The sequence below is a fragment of the Fukomys damarensis genome, unplaced genomic scaffold, assembly GCF_012274545.1.
Source record: "Fukomys damarensis isolate Sample0158 unplaced genomic scaffold, DMR_v1.0_HiC HiC_scaffold_39, whole genome shotgun sequence".
NCBI lineage: Eukaryota > Metazoa > Chordata > Mammalia > Rodentia > Bathyergidae > Fukomys > Fukomys damarensis.
In genome coordinates this window covers 93,040,175-93,059,728 of record NW_022900951.1, presented here as the reverse complement: position 1 = coordinate 93,059,728, position 19,554 = coordinate 93,040,175, and the positions used below count along the sequence as shown (strand labels likewise).

The window sequence follows — 19,554 nt, the reverse complement described above, 5'->3', positions numbered from 1 at the left end:
AATTTTGATAAGGATTTAATTTATTCTATACATAATCATGGGGAGTATTGACATTTTAATAAGTTTTAAAAGCCATGAAAATTCGATATCTAACCATTTATGTAAGTCTTCTATAATTTCTTTGGGTCTTCTTTTTAGAATTAATTTTATCGGTACATTTAAGGTATAGAATATAATGGAAATTTGCACCTTTACATAATCCATCTTGATTCATATTTTTCCTTTTTCCCCTGCCCTCCCATCAATCCTTCACTCCCTCCTTATCTACAAAGACTTTGTTTTTCTAGATGAACTATTTGGTATTTACACAGATGTGTCCTATTTATTTCACTTAAGAGTATCACCCTGATGTGCATCCATTTAGTTATAAATGTCTCTAATTTATTACTTTTTATGGCTGAGTAGTACTCCATTTTATTTAAAAAATTCATTTTCTTTTTCCAGTCTCCAGTCATCGTGTAATTGGGCTGCTACCAAGTTTTAGATGTTACAAGTTGTGCTGCTGTGAACATGTGTGCACATATATATGTAACTTTTTTCAATAATGTTTTATAGTTTTCAATTTGCAAGTCTTTCACCTGCTTGATTAAACTTACATCTAATTATTTTATTCCTTTTCAAAAAAAATAAATTTCTTAATTTTCTTTTAAGATTGTTCACTAAAAGTATACAACTGATTTGTGTGTGCTGATTTGTATTCTGCTACTTTCACAAATTCATATATTTGTGCAAGTATTTTAGTGGACTTTAAGTATTTTTTACATAAGATCAGGTCATACAGGAAAAGGGATTGGTTTACTTATTCCTTTCCAATTTTAATAACTTTTGTTGTTTCATTTTCTGGCCAAATCTTTCTATCTTGACCTTCAATTACAGTAGTAAGCAGGCTTCCTTTCCTTAATCCTGATCTAAGGGTGAAAATGTTCAGATATTTATCATTGATTATGATATGATTAGTGTGTTTTCCATAAATGTCTTTCAACATATTCATGTCCTCTTCCTGGTTTGTAGAGTGGTTTTTTTTTTTTTTTTTTTTTTTTTTTTTTTTTTTGTTTTTTTGTTATTTTATGAGAAAAACCCCCTCTGGGGTCCTTGGGTCCTTCCTGGGTCTGTTGTCGCGCAGGCCGGGAGCTCCCGCGCAGGCCGGGAGCTCACGCGCACGCCGCCGGGTGATCGCAGACAGGCAGGTAGGCAGGCAGCTGAGAAAAACCCCCTCTGGGGTCCTTGGGTCCTTCCTGGGTCTGTTGTCGCGCAGGCCGGGAGCTCCCGCGCAGGCCGGGAGCTCACGCGCACGCCGCCGGGTGATCGCAGACAGGCAGGTAGGCAGGCAGCTGAGAAAAACCCCCTCTGGGGTCCTTGGGTCCTTCCTGGGTCTGTTGTCGCGCAGGCCGGGAGCTCCCGCGCAGGCCGGGAGCTCACGCGCACGCCGCCGGGTGATCGCAGACAGGCAGGTAGGCAGGCAGCTGAGAAAAACCCCCTCTGGGGTCCTTGGGTCCTTCCTGGGTCTGTTGTCGCGCAGGCCGGGAGCTCCCGCGCAGGCCGGGAGCTCACGCGCACGCCGCCGGGTGATCGCAGACAGGCAGGTAGGCAGGCAGCTGAGAAAAACCCCCTCTGGGGTCCTTGGGTCCTTCCTGGGTCTGTTGTCGCGCAGGCCGGGAGCTCCCGCGCAGGCCGGGAGCTCACGCGCACGCCGCCGGGTGATCGCAGACAGGCAGGTAGGCAGGCAGCTGAGAAAAACCCCCTCTGGGGTCCTTGGGTCCTTCCTGGGTCTGTTGTCGCGCAGGCCGGGAGCTCCCGCGCAGGCCGGGAGCTCACGCGCACGCCGCCGGGTGATCGCAGACAGGCAGGTAGGCAGGCAGCTGAGAAAAACCCCCTCTGGGGTCCTTGGGTCCTTCCTGGGTCTGTTGTCGCGCAGGCCGGGAGCTCCCGCGCAGGCCGGGAGCTCACGCGCACGCCGCCGGGTGATCGCAGACAGGCAGGTAGGCAGGCAGCTGAGAAAAACCCCCTCTGGGGTCCTTGGGTCCTTCCTGGGTCTGTTGTCGCGCAGGCCGGGAGCTCCCGCGCAGGCCGGGAGCTCACGCGCACGCCGCCGGGTGATCGCAGACAGGCAGGTAGGCAGGCAGCTGAGAAAAACCCCCTCTGGGGTCCTTGGGTCCTTCCTGGGTCTGTTGTCGCGCAGGCCGGGAGCTCCCGCGCAGGCCGGGAGCTCACGCGCACGCCGCCGGGTGATCGCAGACAGGCAGGTAGGCAGGCAGCTGAGAAAAACCCCCTCTGGGGTCCTTGGGTCCTTCCTGGGTCTGTTGTCGCGCAGGCCGGGAGCTCCCGCGCAGGCCGGGAGCTCACGCGCACGCCGCCGGGTGATCGCAGACAGGCAGGTAGGCAGGCAGCTGAGAAAAACCCCCTCTGGGGTCCTTGGGTCCTTCCTGGGTCTGTTGTCGCGCAGGCCGGGAGCTCCCGCGCAGGCCGGGAGCTCACGCGCACGCCGCCGGGTGATCGCAGACAGGCAGGTAGGCAGGCAGCTGAGAAAAACCCCCTCTGGGGTCCTTGGGTCCTTCCTGGGTCTGTTGTCGCGCAGGCCGGGAGCTCCCGCGCAGGCCGGGAGCTCACGCGCACGCCGCCGGGTGATCGCAGACAGGCAGGTAGGCAGGCAGCTGAGAAAAACCCCCTCTGGGGTCCTTGGGTCCTTCCTGGGTCTGTTGTCGCGCAGGCCGGGAGCTCCCGCGCAGGCCGGGAGCTCACGCGCACGCCGCCGGGTGATCGCAGACAGGCAGGTAGGCAGGCAGCTGAGAAAAACCCCCTCTGGGGTCCTTGGGTCCTTCCTGGGTCTGTTGTCGCGCAGGCCGGGAGCTCCCGCGCAGGCCGGGAGCTCACGCGCACGCCGCCGGGTGATCGCAGACAGGCAGGTAGGCAGGCAGCTGAGAAAAACCCCCTCTGGGGTCCTTGGGTCCTTCCTGGGTCTGTTGTCGCGCAGGCCGGGAGCTCCCGCGCAGGCCGGGAGCTCACGCGCACGCCGCCGGGTGATCGCAGACAGGCAGGTAGGCAGGCAGCTGAGAAAAACCCCCTCTGGGGTCCTTGGGTCCTTCCTGGGTCTGTTGTCGCGCAGGCCGGGAGCTCCCGCGCAGGCCGGGAGCTCACGCGCACGCCGCCGGGTGATCGCAGACAGGCAGGTAGGCAGGCAGCTGAGAAAAACCCCCTCTGGGGTCCTTGGGTCCTTCCTGGGTCTGTTGTCGCGCAGGCCGGGAGCTCCCGCGCAGGCCGGGAGCTCACGCGCACGCCGCCGGGTGATCGCAGACAGGCAGGTAGGCAGGCAGCTGAGAAAAACCCCCTCTGGGGTCCTTGGGTCCTTCCTGGGTCTGTTGTCGCGCAGGCCGGGAGCTCCCGCGCAGGCCGGGAGCTCACGCGCACGCCGCCGGGTGATCGCAGACAGGCAGGTAGGCAGGCAGCTGAGAAAAACCCCCTCTGGGGTCCTTGGGTCCTTCCTGGGTCTGTTGTCGCGCAGGCCGGGAGCTCCCGCGCAGGCCGGGAGCTCACGCGCACGCCGCCGGGTGATCGCAGACAGGCAGGTAGGCAGGCAGCTGAGAAAAACCCCCTCTGGGGTCCTTGGGTCCTTCCTGGGTCTGTTGTCGCGCAGGCCGGGAGCTCCCGCGCAGGCCGGGAGCTCACGCGCACGCCGCCGGGTGATCGCAGACAGGCAGGTAGGCAGGCAGCTGAGAAAAACCCCCTCTGGGGTCCTTGGGTCCTTCCTGGGTCTGTTGTCGCGCAGGCCGGGAGCTCCCGCGCAGGCCGGGAGCTCACGCGCACGCCGCCGGGTGATCGCAGACAGGCAGGTAGGCAGGCAGCTGAGAAAAACCCCCTCTGGGGTCCTTGGGTCCTTCCTGGGTCTGTTGTCGCGCAGGCCGGGAGCTCCCGCGCAGGCCGGGAGCTCACGCGCACGCCGCCGGGTGATCGCAGACAGGCAGGTAGGCAGGCAGCTGAGAAAAACCCCCTCTGGGGTCCTTGGGTCCTTCCTGGGTCTGTTGTCGCGCAGGCCGGGAGCTCCCGCGCAGGCCGGGAGCTCACGCGCACGCCGCCGGGTGATCGCAGACAGGCAGGTAGGCAGGCAGCTGAGAAAAACCCCCTCTGGGGTCCTTGGGTCCTTCCTGGGTCTGTTGTCGCGCAGGCCGGGAGCTCCCGCGCAGGCCGGGAGCTCACGCGCACGCCGCCGGGTGATCGCAGACAGGCAGGTAGGCAGGCAGCTGAGAAAAACCCCCTCTGGGGTCCTTGGGTCCTTCCTGGGTCTGTTGTCGCGCAGGCCGGGAGCTCCCGCGCAGGCCGGGAGCTCACGCGCACGCCGCCGGGTGATCGCAGACAGGCAGGTAGGCAGGCAGCTGAGAAAAACCCCCTCTGGGGTCCTTGGGTCCTTCCTGGGTCTGTTGTCGCGCAGGCCGGGAGCTCCCGCGCAGGCCGGGAGCTCACGCGCACGCCGCCGGGTGATCGCAGACAGGCAGGTAGGCAGGCAGCTGAGAAAAACCCCCTCTGGGGTCCTTGGGTCCTTCCTGGGTCTGTTGTCGCGCAGGCCGGGAGCTCCCGCGCAGGCCGGGAGCTCACGCGCACGCCGCCGGGTGATCGCAGACAGGCAGGTAGGCAGGCAGCTGAGAAAAACCCCCTCTGGGGTCCTTGGGTCCTTCCTGGGTCTGTTGTCGCGCAGGCCGGGAGCTCCCGCGCAGGCCGGGAGCTCACGCGCACGCCGCCGGGTGATCGCAGACAGGCAGGTAGGCAGGCAGCTGAGAAAAACCCCCTCTGGGGTCCTTGGGTCCTTCCTGGGTCTGTTGTCGCGCAGGCCGGGAGCTCCCGCGCAGGCCGGGAGCTCACGCGCACGCCGCCGGGTGATCGCAGACAGGCAGGTAGGCAGGCAGCTGAGAAAAACCCCCTCTGGGGTCCTTGGGTCCTTCCTGGGTCTGTTGTCGCGCAGGCCGGGAGCTCCCGCGCAGGCCGGGAGCTCACGCGCACGCCGCCGGGTGATCGCAGACAGGCAGGTAGGCAGGCAGCTGAGAAAAACCCCCTCTGGGGTCCTTGGGTCCTTCCTGGGTCTGTTGTCGCGCAGGCCGGGAGCTCCCGCGCAGGCCGGGAGCTCACGCGCACGCCGCCGGGTGATCGCAGACAGGCAGGTAGGCAGGCAGCTGAGAAAAACCCCCTCTGGGGTCCTTGGGTCCTTCCTGGGTCTGTTGTCGCGCAGGCCGGGAGCTCCCGCGCAGGCCGGGAGCTCACGCGCACGCCGCCGGGTGATCGCAGACAGGCAGGTAGGCAGGCAGCTGAGAAAAACCCCCTCTGGGGTCCTTGGGTCCTTCCTGGGTCTGTTGTCGCGCAGGCCGGGAGCTCCCGCGCAGGCCGGGAGCTCACGCGCACGCCGCCGGGTGATCGCAGACAGGCAGGTAGGCAGGCAGCTGAGAAAAACCCCCTCTGGGGTCCTTGGGTCCTTCCTGGGTCTGTTGTCGCGCAGGCCGGGAGCTCCCGCGCAGGCCGGGAGCTCACGCGCACGCCGCCGGGTGATCGCAGACAGGCAGGTAGGCAGGCAGCTGAGAAAAACCCCCTCTGGGGTCCTTGGGTCCTTCCTGGGTCTGTTGTCGCGCAGGCCGGGAGCTCCCGCGCAGGCCGGGAGCTCACGCGCACGCCGCCGGGTGATCGCAGACAGGCAGGTAGGCAGGCAGCTGAGAAAAACCCCCTCTGGGGTCCTTGGGTCCTTCCTGGGTCTGTTGTCGCGCAGGCCGGGAGCTCCCGCGCAGGCCGGGAGCTCACGCGCACGCCGCCGGGTGATCGCAGACAGGCAGGTAGGCAGGCAGCTGAGAAAAACCCCCTCTGGGGTCCTTGGGTCCTTCCTGGGTCTGTTGTCGCGCAGGCCGGGAGCTCCCGCGCAGGCCGGGAGCTCACGCGCACGCCGCCGGGTGATCGCAGACAGGCAGGTAGGCAGGCAGCTGAGAAAAACCCCCTCTGGGGTCCTTGGGTCCTTCCTGGGTCTGTTGTCGCGCAGGCCGGGAGCTCCCGCGCAGGCCGGGAGCTCACGCGCACGCCGCCGGGTGATCGCAGACAGGCAGGTAGGCAGGCAGCTGAGAAAAACCCCCTCTGGGGTCCTTGGGTCCTTCCTGGGTCTGTTGTCGCGCAGGCCGGGAGCTCCCGCGCAGGCCGGGAGCTCACGCGCACGCCGCCGGGTGATCGCAGACAGGCAGGTAGGCAGGCAGCTGAGAAAAACCCCCTCTGGGGTCCTTGGGTCCTTCCTGGGTCTGTTGTCGCGCAGGCCGGGAGCTCCCGCGCAGGCCGGGAGCTCACGCGCACGCCGCCGGGTGATCGCAGACAGGCAGGTAGGCAGGCAGCTGAGAAAAACCCCCTCTGGGGTCCTTGGGTCCTTCCTGGGTCTGTTGTCGCGCAGGCCGGGAGCTCCCGCGCAGGCCGGGAGCTCACGCGCACGCCGCCGGGTGATCGCAGACAGGCAGGTAGGCAGGCAGCTGAGAAAAACCCCCTCTGGGGTCCTTGGGTCCTTCCTGGGTCTGTTGTCGCGCAGGCCGGGAGCTCCCGCGCAGGCCGGGAGCTCACGCGCACGCCGCCGGGTGATCGCAGACAGGCAGGTAGGCAGGCAGCTGAGAAAAACCCCCTCTGGGGTCCTTGGGTCCTTCCTGGGTCTGTTGTCGCGCAGGCCGGGAGCTCCCGCGCAGGCCGGGAGCTCACGCGCACGCCGCCGGGTGATCGCAGACAGGCAGGTAGGCAGGCAGCTGAGAAAAACCCCCTCTGGGGTCCTTGGGTCCTTCCTGGGTCTGTTGTCGCGCAGGCCGGGAGCTCCCGCGCAGGCCGGGAGCTCACGCGCACGCCGCCGGGTGATCGCAGACAGGCAGGTAGGCAGGCAGCTGAGAAAAACCCCCTCTGGGGTCCTTGGGTCCTTCCTGGGTCTGTTGTCGCGCAGGCCGGGAGCTCCCGCGCAGGCCGGGAGCTCACGCGCACGCCGCCGGGTGATCGCAGACAGGCAGGTAGGCAGGCAGCTGAGAAAAACCCCCTCTGGGGTCCTTGGGTCCTTCCTGGGTCTGTTGTCGCGCAGGCCGGGAGCTCCCGCGCAGGCCGGGAGCTCACGCGCACGCCGCCGGGTGATCGCAGACAGGCAGGTAGGCAGGCAGCTGAGAAAAACCCCCTCTGGGGTCCTTGGGTCCTTCCTGGGTCTGTTGTCGCGCAGGCCGGGAGCTCCCGCGCAGGCCGGGAGCTCACGCGCACGCCGCCGGGTGATCGCAGACAGGCAGGTAGGCAGGCAGCTGAGAAAAACCCCCTCTGGGGTCCTTGGGTCCTTCCTGGGTCTGTTGTCGCGCAGGCCGGGAGCTCCCGCGCCTGTAGAGTGGTTTTAAATCCTGAATGTAAGTCAAAATTTCTCAAGTTCATTTTCTACAGCATCTCATGTTTGTTTTGGTACTTGGTGTATTTACAGGAATTCGTCAATTTTATCTTGATTATCTAATTTCTTGGAATATAGTTGTTCAGGGTGTTACCTTAATATCTTACATCATTTTTATTTCTTGAATCCTAGTAGTAATGTCTCCACATTCATTTTTATTCCATTAACTTCATCCTTCTCTCCTTTTTCTCTAACAAAAGTTTGTGAATTATTGCAAATTTTCAAACAACACAATTTTGTTGATTTTCTCTGTTGTTTTTCTAAAGTTTATCTCCACCCTAATTTTTATTATTTACTTTTTTGTAGGCTCTGGGATTAATTTGATTTATTCTATTTCTTAAACATGTAAAGTTAAGTTATTGACTTAGGGTTTTTTTATTCATTAAGTTTATTGGTACATTTTTACATTCATCATTGGGCATTTGTACCTATACATAATATATCTTGGTTCTTATTTTTTTCCCATTCCCTTGTCCTCCCTTTAACCCCTCCACTCCTTCCTATTTACAAAAACTTTGTTTCTGGTTTTTTCCTATTTTCATATTTTTCCTATCCTTTCTTTCCTTTCCTCTATGCCCCCACTCCCACTTCGGCTTCCCCTTTGGACGTTTTCTTCCAACTTCACATTATCTATTATACATTTTGATCCTCATTTTACACTTTCACACCAGAGAAACTATTCAATATTTACACATATATGTCCTATTTATTTTACTTAAAAGTATGGCCTCATTAATAGCAGTAAAGCTTTCAGTCTTCCTGTAAGTACTGAATTTTTTGTGTCCCACACATTTTGATATGGTTTTATTTTCATTGCCTCTAGATTTTTAAAATCTTCATTCATAGATCATTGTATACCTTTTTACATTTAAACATGTTTCTTTTAAAATTTTAATCCATACAAAAACATAAAAGTTACATGTATTAATGGAGTTTCATGTAATGTTCAATACATGTATATATTGCATAATGTTTACACCTAGCCAAATATTTATCTCCTAAAACCTTTGTTATTTCTTTATGCTTAAAATATTCAAAATCATTTTTTTCTTTCTTTCTTTTTTTTTGTTTGTTTTTAGCTTAGTGAAGCTCTCCTAGAAGTTTTATCCACAGGCAGGCCTGGGGTGGTAGGACATCAAGATCTACCTAGTTTTAGGTTTCAACAACCCATCTTTCATGTCAAATTCATATGCTTACAACACTGCCCTCATTCAAGGAAATGAGGTTTTGTACCACATTCTGCTGCCTGAATATGGGGTTGTGTTGGTGAAAGACACTCTTGGCCCCTTAGGCTAAAGCTAAGCTGGTTCATGACTGATTCTCTCTGCTTCATGGAACAGGGACCTCAGGAATACAGGGAGGCCCACACTGCAGCTAGCAGTTATGCAGGTGAAAATAAGAGTTGTCTCATTGCAATGCAGTTTTCTGCATTGTGCCAGGGTAATTCTAGAGCCTTACCTATAAATACTGGCTTACAGACATTTCTGCTGCAACAAGTTGGGGAATGGGTGGTGGAGATAGTCAATGAGTCACAGTCTCAATGCTGCTGGAGCCAACATAGTCTTGGGAGGACAGTTGTATCCTCAGACCCACTTCAAGGCTACAATTGTTACAGCTAAAACCCAGGCCCACCACACGTGCACAGCTCCACCTGATGCTGAAGCTGACCTGGAGGCTCTGGAAGCTCTGGCTTATGTACTGGGCCTTCAGTTTTTCTGGATGCTTGAAATTAGAGCAGAGTTCCTGGTACTGGACTCTTCCTAACCTAACCTAACTTAGTTTTAGAAGCTCAGTCAACATTATTTTCCAAGAGGATGAGGTTATGGGGTTTAACCCAGCACTGGGCTTCACTGTGGTGGGCCTACTACTGGGTTTCTAGTCTAAAGCCGGTGTGGGGAAACTCTGGCCAAAGGAGTGTTTGAATTGAATGCAAGAAAAACTTTCTGAACAAATGTATAAGGACTCCTGGAATGACTGGTTAGAGTTTACAGTAGAATCTGCAGGTAACAATCATCAGAGTTAAAAAGTAGTTTGTTCTCAGGGATGTTTGTTTATACATTGTGTCTCTTCTGCCCAATTACTTAAACTAGGTCAGCATGTGTCATGTAGCAACCCATCCTATTCTGGCCCTGTTCCTGACCAAAACTCCTATAGAATATGCTGCAAATGCTTTCCTTCTGTTTTTCTTCTCATTTCCTTGAGTCACAAATAAATATTTGCACAGGTCTCACCTGATTCTCTCTTGTGCTGAAGTAGCAACACCTCTGTGGCTGAACTAAAATCTCATTACTGAGTAATTTTTTCACCCTTTACACAGCCATGGTCACACAAAGTGACAGCCCTGGTCTTAATTCTGCTTCCTCTCTCCAAGCAGGAGGTGCTTCCCTCCATGCTGGGATGCTTGGAGTTGAAAGAGGAGTGACACAGGCAACACTTTCTTTCTTGCCTTCTTCAACACATCTTTTCACTTTTTTTATACTCAAAATGTGTTCTGTGATTGGTCTCCTCATTTCCTCAGCTCCTGTGAACATAGTTTGATATGCAAAAAGGTGTTCAATTTGATATTTCTATAAAGAAATGATCATAAGAAGATCTTATTCAGCCACCATATTGCTCTATCTCTTTCATCATAAGGGTTTTAATTCCACAGTTCTGAAAAACTTTGAGATTCTTTGGAGGTTTAATTTTCCATTGTGTTGTAAAATGTAAATTGTGGCTTTTTTTTTTTTTGGTGGCAGCATTTCTTCTGTGCTCCTTCGAATGAATTATTTTAATTTTTGAGGTATTTTAAAAGTTACTTAAAATTTTTTTCTAGTAAGTCCAATATCTGGAATTACTAAAAGTTCACTTTTTTCTGTAATGTGTTCTACTTTTTTTTTGCATAACTCATAATTTTTGCTTGAAACCTGAACATTTTAAGTAATATGTAGAAACTCAAGAGAGCAAATTTATCCTCATTCTCAGGTTTTCTTATTCTAGTGATTTTTGTTGGTAATAGTAGGATACTTATTTATTGACACTTCTGATCTAAATCTGTAAAGTGAGTATCCCTTTTGCTGAAGTCTCTGCTCAGTTAACTCAGTGATCAGCTAATGACTAGACAGCCATTTCATTAAGCAGTTGGAGCCAATAACTCTCCCAGGAGTCACCAGGGGCTCTGGATGTATGTTGAAGAACAACTTCAGTATCCAGTTAGTAATTTTAAAATTCTGTCTTGGTCTTCATTTCATGCTTTTGAGAGCCTTCAGAACAGCCAGAGTTCAGCTCTTAATAGCTTCTTACATTTTTTTCTAAGCATATGCATAAGCTGTGCACAGCATGAACATAAACTTCTAGATTTTTGAAAATTATTTCAGAGCTTTTCAGAGGCCCTGTGAATCTTATTCCCTAGCTTTGGTTTTTAAACTTTATTCTTACTCTATTGTTTTCTATCTACAAACTTCAAGGACTGCAAAGTTGATCATGTCTCTCTAATTGGTTTCAGCAATCACCCCTGGAGAAAATGCTTTTCACATATCTCTGAGTCATGTCAAATACTGACAAATCTTTTAAATAGGGTTGTTCAAGGAAAAGCTTGCCAAGTCAAATAATAGCAAATAATTGTAAAGATGGTTGTCAGGGAGGCCAAACCCCTATTCTTATTGCTACAATTTCCACTAAGCTATTACTATAAATCAAAAGTATAAGCCTATGTATTTTAAGATTTTCATGGAGATTGTGAGAGTAGCATATACTCTGAAATTCATTATTCTTGCTGAGATTCAGCCTTCCGTGTGTAAATGAATTAGACTGGTGAAACCACTTGATTCATTTTCAAATTCTTAAAAAGTTGATTTTTAACAATTTTTACTACTATTTTCATTTTATTATAAATTAGGATTTTCAGATGTCTTGTTTTTCTTAACTCTCCTTGCCATCACTCTACTTAATTTATCTTTGAGAACACTTATATTAATTTTTTAAATCTGTGCTCCTTTCAAGTGTGATGATCATTCAAAAGGATTCTTAGCCCTTTTAAAGCTATTTCCATGCACAGATAGATGTACAAGTAACCCAGCTAAACTGGGCAAAGGAAGAACACACAATGGAAACAGGACAGTCACTTCAACAGATGGTGGTGTAACAACAGGACTTCCATACACAGAATGAAATTGGACCTTTATCTCACATCAAACATAAAAGCTATTTCATCTTTAATTTGGAATGTAACTATAGCAGATAAAACTCCAAAACAACTAGAAGAAAGCATACAGAAGAACTGCCTGCTGTTGGTCTGAACAATGATTTTGTTGAATATGAAACTGAAAGCACTGGCAGAAAAACCAAATCTGTATATATGGAATGGTATAACACTTAAAATAAAATTATATATGAGATAAGGGGTTAATATCCAAAATATGTGATGAATACAAATAACTCAACAATAAGAAAGTGAGAAAACTGATTTTGAAATGTGCAAAGGATCTGAATAGACATTTCACTAAAGAAGATATATAAGTGGCCAAGAAGTATATAAACAAATTTTCAACAGCACTAATCATCAGGGAAATTCAACTCAAAACCATAATGAGATATTACCTCACCAATGTTTGAATGGCTGGGTTTTTTATTGAGTTTATTGGTACATTTTAGGTATACAGTACAGTAACATTCATCACTGGGATTTTGTAACTTTACATGACAAGTCTTGGTTGTCATCTTGTCCCCTTGTCCCTGCTCTCCCTTCAACCCCTCCTCCCCTCCCCATTTACAAACACTTTATTTCCATTTTTTCATTTTCTCATATTTTTTTCTTTTCCCTTATTCCCTTTCCCCTACCCTTCCCAATTTCCCTACACATTTAGCCCTTTTCTTCCTATTTCACGGTGTCAATTATCTCATTAGGATCTTATGTACTATTATAGCTTTTCACATGACAGAAACTATTTGGTATTTTCACATGTGTGACTTACTTATTTCACTTAGGAGTATATCCTCAATATGTATCCATTTTCCTATAAATGAGTCTAATTCCTCATTTTTTAAATTGAGCTTCAAATTGGGAATTGTTATGCCCACTGCCATGTGGAATGGCTGTTATTGAAAAAAACAAAAGATTTTTTAAATGTCGGCAAGAAAATACAGAAAAGAAAATCATTACACACTGTTGGTAATAATGTAAAAGATTAAAGACATTTTTTTAAGGTATAAAGATTGCTCAAAAAATTTAGTAAGATCCAGTAATTCTACTCCTGGGTTTATACTCAAAGAAAACAAATCAATATGTCAAAGACATATATGCACTCCTATGTTCACTGCACTTTTTAAAAAGTAGACAAGATATAAAATCAAATCTCCATTAATAGATGAATGGATAAAGCATATATGGTGGAAGTTATAAGGGCATGATTCATTTGTAAAACATGTTCTTAGTGTATGAAAGACCATGGATTCAACCTCCATTGTCAGGAAAAATAGGAAGTGGAAGAAAGAAGAGGAGGAAGAGGAGAAAGAGGAAAGAGGATGAGGAGGATGAGAAAGGAAGAAAGAAAGAAAGAAAGAGAAAGAAAGATAGAAAAGGACAAAAGGAGAGATGGAGGGTGAAGAGAAGAAGGGAGGGAGAAAATGCTGTATCTATATAATATAATATAAATATATACACACACACAAAATGTGTATAAAATGGATTTATAGTATAGCTTTAAATTGGGAATTGTTATACCCTCTGCCATGTCGCTGCTGTCTAGGATGGCTTTTGCTGTTCTAGGTCTCTTCTGTTTCAAATGAATTTTTGTATTCTTTTTTCTAGTTCTGTGAAATATGCTGTTGGAATTTCTATCAGCATTGTGAATCTGTATAGTATTTTTTGTAGTATGGCCATTTTCACTATGTTGATACTTCCTACCCAGGAGCAGGGGATATCTTTCCATTTTCTTATATCTTCTATGATCTCTTTTTTCAGAGTGATGTAGTTTTCAGTGTAGAGGTCTTTTGCTTCTTTGTTAGATTCATTCTGAAATTTTTTTTTTGGATGCTGATGTGAAAGGAATTGTTTCCCTAATTTCTCTCTCAGTGAGTCGTTATTTGTGTACAAGAAGGCTATTGATTTTTCAGTGTTGACCTTGTATCCAGCTACTCTGCAGAAAGTGTCAATTAAGTCTGGAACTCTTTTGGTGGAAATTTTTAGGTCTTAAATGTAGAGTATCATACTGGCAAAGAAACAGACCTGAGGATCAGTGGAATAGATTGGAAGATACAGAAACAACTCCAGATGTACTCAGCTATCTCATCTTTGACAAAGGAGCCAATCATCCTCACTGGAGGAAAGATAGCTTCTTTAATAAATGATGTTGCAAATACTGGATTTCAACCTGCCAAAGATTAAAACTAGACCCTTATCTTTCACCATGCACTAAACTAAAATCCAAGTAGATTAAAGATCTAAATATTAAAAAAGAAACACTAAACTTGGTGGAAGATAAGTTAAGCAGAACCCTTGAAGACATTGGCATAGGAAAAGACTTTATGAACAAATCTTCAGTAGCATGGGAGCTAGAAGAATCAACAACTGGGATCTCATCTTATTAAAAAGCTTCTGCACTGCAAAAGAAACCATCAAGAGAACTAAAAGACAACCTACAATGTGGGAAAAAAATTTTACAAGCTGCTCCTCAGACAAAGGACTTTTATCTAGAATATATAAAGAACTCAAAACAATCACCCCCCAAAATATAAAGACCTGATTCAAAAATGGGCATCTGAAAGGAACAGGCATTTGTCAAGGAAAGAAGTAAAAGCATCAAGTAAATATATGAAAAAATGTTCCACATCACTGGTCATTCAAGAGATGCAGATGAAGACAACACTGATATTCCACCTCACCCCACAAAGTATGGCTGCTATCAAGAAATCACACAATAACAAATGTTGGTGAGGTTGTGGGGAGAAAGGAACCCTGCTCCATTGTTGGTGGGAGTGCAGACTGGTGCAACAGCTGTGGAAATCAATAAGGAGACATCTCAAAAATCTAGGATTTGGTCAGCTTTGGCACCTTCCTCCAGTTAGTGGCCAACTCCAGGCTTAGGGAGTTCCCTGCAGGCCCCCAGCTGGTTTTCTACCCACTACCAGAGCAAGCCTGGGGCTAGGTGGGCTGAGGAGGAGCAAAGAAAGGGGATTAAGGAGAAGAAAGACTGGGCTGGGACTGCGTGTTGACTTCATTGCCACTAAAGGAAGTGGCTGCAGCAGCTGATAGCACAGCACCAATGTTTGTGAGACTGGAGAGCACAGGGGCAGCAGCAGCTGCTCCAGAGCTTAGTGCTCTGGCCAAGCTGCAGCCTCAGGGAGGAGACTCAGGACCTTGAGCCCAGCCCTGAGGATGATGCTGTCCTCAGTCCTGGCTCCAGGATTCTGAACCCTTGCAACCCCCACAGGGCCAGACCCTCCATGTGCAGGGAGCATCCTGCAGCAGCAGCATGGCAGCTGGAGTCTTCTCCCACCCCTCCCAGCTCAGTGCCAGGGTCATGGCCACCCAAGTGCAGAGGATGAATAATCTTTCATTTAGTGAGTTATGTTGGCTCTTCTGCCGCCCACCTTGACCAGGGAAAATTGCTTCAAAATTAGCATTTTTTCCTTTTCTCTTATTAAGAGAAAATGGAAATAAAGTGTTTGTAAATGGGGAGGGGAGGAGGTGGTGAGGGGAGGGCAGAGACAAGGGGAAAAGTGAACCAAGACCTGTCATGTGAAAAGGTATAAGATCCCAATAATGAATGTAACTGTACTGTATACCTAAAATGGACCAATAAACTCAAAAAAAGGGGATTAGAATTTTTAAATGAAATAACATGGAATTTCAAAAAATAGCATTTTATGCCCCCTGATCCAACTGACACACTGATTTGCATTGAAACTGGAAGTTGCTGGACTTTATGTCTCTCAGAATGAATTGACTGACAATACTCTTCTACAGAAAAAGATCTTATTTCATGTTTCGTGATTAGAGCCAGTAAGGCAATCAAATTTCCTGCATGTTTGCACGTTGTTCACCCAATGCCAAATATACTTTACTCTTCTCACATGGAAATGCTATTGATCTTGGTCAGGTGAGCAGCTTTTACATAGGACTGGGATCACAGATTAAATGTAATATATTCTCATATGATTATTCTGAATATGGTGCAAGTTCTGGAACCAATAGACAAGAGCCTATATGTGGATATTGAAGCTGCTTGGCTTGCTATTAGAACAAGATATGGCATTCATCCTGAAAATGTGATTATATATGGCCAAAGTATAGGGACGGTAACATCTGTGGATCTTGCTGCTTGGTATGAGAGTGCTGCAGTTATTCTTCATTCTCCTTTGACCTCAGGAATGCGAGTTGCTTTTCCTGATGCCAAAAACACCTACTGTTTTGATACATTTCCAAACATTGATAAAAATCTCTAAGATAACCTCTCCAGTATTAATAATTCATTGGACTGAAGATTAAGTCATTGATATAAGTTATGCATGTTAAATACCGAATAATTTCTCTGGTGTGAAAAACTATAATAGTACATAAGATCCTAATGGGATAATTGACAATGTGAAATAGGAAGAAAAAGGCTAAAAGTGTAGGGAAAGTGGGAAGGGTAGGGGAAAGGGAATAACGGAAAAGAAAAAAATGAAAAAATGGAAATAAAGTGTTGGTAAAGGGGGAGGGAGGAGGGGGTGAAGGGAGGGCAGGGACAAGGGCAAAAATGAGAACTAAGACCTGTCATGTAAAGGTACAAGATCCCAATAATGAACATAACTGTACTGTATACCTAAAATGTACCACTAAACTCAATTTTTAAAAAAAGATGAAGTCATTGACTTTTTCCATAGCCTTGCATTGTTTGAGCTTTGCCTAAGACCTGTGGAGCCTCTGTGGATTGAAGGAGCAGGACCCAATGATGTGGAACTTTATGGGCAATACTTTGAAAGGTTGAAATGGTTTGTCACAGGAACTGGCAAATTTGTAAATTTGCATGCTGGGTTTTCTTTTCTTGCTGAACTACACTCTTTGGTAAATAACATAAAACCTGAAGGCTTTGTTTGCAAATCATGTCAGTTGCCTTCATAAATGTACAGGTAATGATTTGTTAACAGACTTAATGACTGCTTTAATTCCCATAAATAGAAACTGGAAATAACAGTATCATGCAGTCAGGCTATATAATTTACATTTTTCTGTGAAATTTTAAATGTTTAATACAATGACATCAGTTTAGCTGATATATGTAAACACCTGGCACGATGCAAGACACAAAATGATCAGTTAACAGTAGGTCCTTTTACTTCTAGATGAAATTTTTTTTCATTGAGTTTATTGGTACTTTTTAAGTATATACTATAGTTACATTTATCATTGGGATCTTGTACCTTTACATGACAGATCTTGGTTCTCATTTAACCCATACCCCTTCCCTCCCTTCACCCCCTCTTCCCTCCCCTATTTACAAAGACTTGTTTCTGTGAATTTTAAAAAAAAAAACATCAAAATGAGTACTGAATGAAATTTTAATTCTATAAAAACAAAATGCTGTAGAAGTATTGCCAAATGCTTTTGCATATTAGAAACATTTATAAATATTTTTAAAACCACTCAGTATACTAAATTTGTCCTGGTATACTAATGTAATACTCTTTCAAAAGCTGTATATCTAAAGGAGTTCAAGTACTCAGAATAACTTTAAAAATTACAAGAAAAAAGTTCAAGTTAACTAGAATTGATCTACCATGTTGTACAGGGATAGAGTCATAAATGGTTATTTTACAGTAAAATACATTGAATTTTCTGTTTTCTCTGGCTATAGTACATTTATCCTGAAAAAAGAGGAAAATGAAGTCTTAATTATTATGCCATCTGTCAATTTACCAATTAGTTACCTTGTAAATGTGAAGTCATAATTGCACTGGATTTGAACTAGCTTGGATTTATAAATTTGATACTGTGAGGCAAGTACTTAAAATTTTCATTTAGTTTTTTACAAGGCAATTAGGGCTTTCAAGCCTGATGCTGTATGCAATGATTTTTAGATTTCACTAATATTAGAGTTGTAGTACCCATTATTATATAAAAATCTGAAAGTTCACTAGTTGTTCTTTATGACCACAACTAGACTGGCTATTTGGTTCATTTTCATTTTGGTATCACTATCTGAGAATTTCATAGATTTACTCCTATATGTAGGTGGTAAGGAAAGCATTTTACTCATAAATTTTGTATTAATCAATATAGTAAAGAATAAAGCTCATACACAAAAACTAAGTTGCCTTTTCTTGAATAAATTATGTCTGATTAAAACAATGAAAGCAAAAGAAATTTAATGACATGTAGCTTAATTTGTAAATGAATGAATATTAAAATAATACACACTGTGGATATCTTTTAAGGCCCTATGTAGCTTTAATTGCTCTGCTTGTTCTGTGGTTATGTCTTAAGACTATAGTATATGATTCTCATCAAAGTATATTAAGTATTGTGGATGCTTTGGTTTAGGTGTGTCAAATTAACAGTAAAACAACAAATATACCACAAAAACAAAATCTAAGATCATAGGTCCCATTTGATAGAGCTCTTCCTCTGCTATGTATCTTCCCAAACGAATTAAAAGGATCATACCACAGTGATATATGTGTACCCATGTTTTTTTCCAATTTTAATGTTAGTTTTTATGTTTAGATCTCTGTCTGTTACTTTGCTCTCGTTGCTTAGACAAAATACCTGACACCTAAGGTTGAAGAAGAAAAGTTTTACTTAATTCATAGTCTGTAAAAGTTTCAGTCCATAACTGGCTGGCTACAAGGCAGGGTGGCATGGCAGGGCAGGAAGAGTTCATGGCAGTGGAGAGCAGCAAAGACAACAGGAGACAACCACAGCTCTTTCTAGCTCTTTATCTTATCCAGTCTACTTGAGGCAGGTAGCACTCACACCTTTAATCGTAGTGCCTTTGAGCCTAGAGTGCTACCATGGAACACTCAGACTCTCTAGATTCAGCCATTTTAGAAAAAAGCCCCACCTCCAACTGCATGAGGCTTTGGGGGAACATCTAGATACAAGCAATAACATTTCTCCCCTGGTCCCCCAAAGACATGCATATCCTTTTATGCAAAGGTATTTAGTCCATCTCTAAGAGTTCCAAAAGTTCTAACAGTTTCAGCATTGCTGAAAAGTCCAAGTCCCGAGTCTCCTCTGAGATTTAAGGCAAACTCTTAGGTGCAAGCCACTCTACAAATGAAAGAAAGTTATACGCTTTCAACATTCAACATCACAGAAAGACATTTCCATTCCAAATGTTACAAATGTGGGGATACAACGGAATGGGACCAAAGCAAGCCCAAAATCCATCAGGGCAAACATTAAATCCCACAGTTCCACTTCCAGCACTCCCAGGAATCTATGGGAAGTTGTGAACTCCAAAGGGCTTAGATGGCTCTGCCCCTATGTCCTTGCAGGTGGTTGTAGCACCCATGGCTTCTGGGTCGACCCTGCTCTCTCCTTGCAGTTTTCCTCAGAAAATTCATGTTCCTGGCTTCTACAAACTTCTGGGGTCTCCACTGCATATTGGTTCCATACTCACAGCTTCCCATGCTGTCCATTAGAGGCACACTGACAACCTCGCCTCCAAGGCCTCCATCTGAAATGGGTGGAATCCTTCTTGACCTCACAACTGGTGCACTTCAAATGCACCTAAACCAACACCATGTGGATGAAGCCAAGGTCTGCTGTCACTTGGAGCAGCAGCCAGACTTCCTTTCTCTTGTGGATGGATGTAGGAATCCAATGCCTGTGAAGCAAATCCTGAAGAAACAGTTTGCCTAGACCACTGCTGTTCTGTAGTAATATGGTGTTCTGGGACTCTCTTCTCAAAGCAAAGTCTTTCACTTTTGCAGCTTTGAGGCTGCAAAGGGTGTTACTGCTGTTTCTTGCAATGTCCTCAGGCCATCTTTTCTATACCTCTGTTCCTTCTCAGCAATCAAGATCTACTCTGTTCTATCTTTGCAATCCACAGCTTTACTGGAGATTCCTTTATGACCAGATTCACAGCATTTTAAACATTCATCTGGGCTCTTTACACTTGATCTTCAACATAGTTCTGTCCAAAAAAAAAACAAAAAAACAAAAAAAAAATAACAACCCACAA

General features: G+C 46.8%; 1 pseudogene; it reads left to right on the top strand.

Annotated features, from left to right (window-relative positions):
• Positions 1-14,928: 14,928 nt before the first annotated feature.
• LOC104856552 lies at positions 14,929-19,232 on the top strand (annotated as a pseudogene).
• The last annotated feature ends 322 nt before the right edge of the window (positions 19,233-19,554 follow it).